This window comes from Sinocyclocheilus grahami, unplaced genomic scaffold (genome assembly GCF_001515645.1).
Source record: "Sinocyclocheilus grahami isolate Dianchi unplaced genomic scaffold, SAMN03320097.WGS_v1.1 scaffold7886.1, whole genome shotgun sequence".
NCBI classification, from domain to species: Eukaryota; Metazoa; Chordata; class Actinopteri; order Cypriniformes; family Cyprinidae; genus Sinocyclocheilus; species Sinocyclocheilus grahami.
Window position 1 is genome coordinate 6,751 of NW_015511747.1, and position 3,044 is coordinate 9,794.

Genomic DNA, 3,044 nt, shown 5'->3' on the forward strand with positions numbered 1-3,044 from the left:
GTGAAAAGCGCTATACAAATAAACTTGAATTGAATTCATTGTTCCACCATTAGATGGTGACAAGAGACTGTTTTACGAGTCAGCAGTAAAGACTTTTATATTGAAAAAGACCGAAATGGAAGTTATTTTTACTTTTAACATCAGCTTGTAAGACGCAACCAACAAATGAACTGAGCAGCTCTGTCATCGGACATCACCCTTAACAGATGAAAGAATATGAGCCTATCGGACATTCAAACTAATGTTTTATTGTGAATATGAGATTGAGCTGAAGAATGAATGCTGTATCAGATGCCGGTAATCACATTTGTTCAGTCAATCTCTCTCTCATAATACTCTACTACACATAATACACTGCTTTTAATACAGTACAATACGCTTTTAATGAAGCAAGCAACTCAACGTTTCTTCATTACTAGTTCTAAAGTAATGGAGGCATGGGCTCAGCTGTTAAACTGCCAACTTTAGATTTGAATCTGTGGTGGAAGGAAGTAGTTCTGCACAAAAGACAGCTTTTAAAGATACTCCGTTGTTGTTCCTAATTTATTTACACACTCATGCCGTCAAACTGTTGTATAAACGCAACTGCACGCTGTGATTACCTACAGCACGATATACAGCATCTCATGTCTACTCGTGTGATATTGCTCAGATAACACAACTTACATGCACTGGAACCCATTTGTTTATGTTTCAGTCAGGGAAAGTCTTGATAGCTTCAGTTCCTTAACTATGGATAAAATAAAGGATAGAAATGACAGAATATTTCTTCAGTCCAACAACCAGTATAAAAACCTGTCCTAACGACTGTGTTGTAAAATCACCTGAAAAGTGGGGAACAAAAAGCTAATTTATGCAGCATGCACTGAATAAACTGTTGATTTAAATTATTAAATTAATATTATGTAGCTCTACTCATTTTATACAAGGGCCTATAAGTGTAATTTTTGACACCCATTTTCCAGGATAGCTGATATGTAAATCAATACTGATAAATAATCAGTTAGTACACTGTAAAAAACAAATCAGTAAAATGGACGGTATAAAACCGGCAGCTGTGGTTGCCGGAATTTTACAGTAAAAAATACGGTAGCAACATTTTAGGTTTTACGATTTTAACTTAAATTTACAGTTAAATACCGTAACCAATATAATGTTAATATACCAACCTATTGAAGTACAGAAATCTGTTTTGTAACTTTGTAATGCACTGATAACCACTGAATGCAGGAGGTGATGAGAAAGTCACGTGATGAACCAAAGCCCATCACAAGCAGCTTTTAAATAATAACATATATATAAGGTGCACAGTGTCATTCACACAAACACTAAACACCATCATAGTAACACACATTTAACAACAACCCTAATATACAAAACTGATAAGAAAAAACTAAGAAGAAACATAGTTATTTCAATAAAAAAAACATCAAATTTGAAATGTAACGCAGGGAATTCTGGAAATGTCAATTTACGGTTATTCACTGTAAATTATATGAAAAATAGTTATATTTTTCACTTCCAAAAACGGTATACTACCGTAAAATTACATGTAATGTCCAATACAGTTTTTCACCGTATATAGTAGGATAATTTACCGTTAACCATTTAAGAGGTTTTTACTGTGGCATTTTTACAGTCTTTTACCGTTAAATTCACGGTCATTTTTTACAGTGTAGGTGAATTGATTAAAACAACAGTTAAGTTTATTAAGCTGTTTCGTTAGGAAGTGCTAGAATGTCCAACTCAAATTGCATCTGCTTTGGTATATTAAAGAAGAAAAAAGACCTGCTTGTCAAAATACTTCCAATTGCTTGTAAAGATACTTTCAAAATGCAGCACTCTCATTTGATCAAATCACTGCAATATGTACGAATAATATACAGTAAATTAAATGTAAAAGAAAATATATAATAGAATTATATTTACTTACATCAGTTTTCCCTCAAAGTGAATTAGAGTTGCTGTTTAGGCCGAGTATGGGTTCACAAACCAGGAAGTGTTACAACACTGCTGGAGATGGAAAATTTTACGCCTTCATCAACATATGGACGAGAGATGAGATAAAGTCCAACATTCATCAAGAAGTTTTAGTTTGGACATCATCTCTCTTTTCCCCATCTTCTCCTAAGTCATGTGACTCGATTGGGCCCTGTTAGACAGACAAACAAGTCTGAACTGCAATGTTATCACGCTTCACATTTCACTAGTGCATCCAGCGATGAAACCTGTGACTCTGTTGTTATGCTACATGACTCGCATGCGACAAAATAGCTTTCACCATGTAATGTTTGTCCGATCATTGTTATATTCATAATATTTCCATATCCTGGGATGACTGTATAACCTTCCAGACAGAGTGCAACAACTCTGTGATTTGTGGACAATATATTTAATCAAACAAATGAACAATCGTATTCTTCAAACTGTGTTTGCACTGCAGTTCATACAAATGTTTGCTGTATCTCAGGTTTAACTATGTCACTTGAACAGATTTCACAAAATACAAATAAATTGCATGCAAATATCCGGAAGGGCATTGGGAAGGTGCCTTTAATTTATTTACATTTTGTGGTGTATTTTGAAGACCCATCTTATGTTGGGGACCTAATGCGAGCACTGGCTCCAAAGTAACTAACGTATTAACAGAATTACATTGACTTACATCAGTCTTTTCCCTTCAAGTGAATCAGAGCTGCTGTTTAGACCGTGTATCCGTTTTCATAAAACACAGTTCTGGAAAAAAAAAAAGATCTTCCTTAAAAATTTGCCTCCTTTCATCAATCGAATGATGAGGGATGAGATAAAGTCCAAATTTCATCAAGTAGTTTTACATTCTGCTTAAATCTATTATTATCAATGTAGCACTGAAATATTGATAATCATGATTCTTATGCTCTTTTGCTCATGTCTGTACAGAAACTGCACCTGCAGAACATCCGTTGCTCTTTTCCTGTTTTGTTCTCAGTCATGTGACTTGTGGTCTACAAAAATAGCAACACTAAATGTATGAACTAGACAGAGGAAGATATCACGTTTCATGA

General features: G+C 34.5%; 1 long non-coding RNA gene across 1 annotated transcript; it reads right to left on the reverse strand.

The window, feature by feature from the left end:
* Positions 1–666: 666 nt before the first annotated feature.
* Positions 667–2,885, reverse strand: LOC107577936 (uncharacterized). The gene is made up of 3 exons (XR_001608272.1): positions 2,666–2,885; positions 1,934–2,152; positions 667–730 (listed from the first exon to the last, which is right to left on the reverse strand). It is a non-coding gene; the product is annotated as an uncharacterized lncRNA (long non-coding RNA).
* Positions 2,886–3,044: the final 159 nt, after the last annotated feature.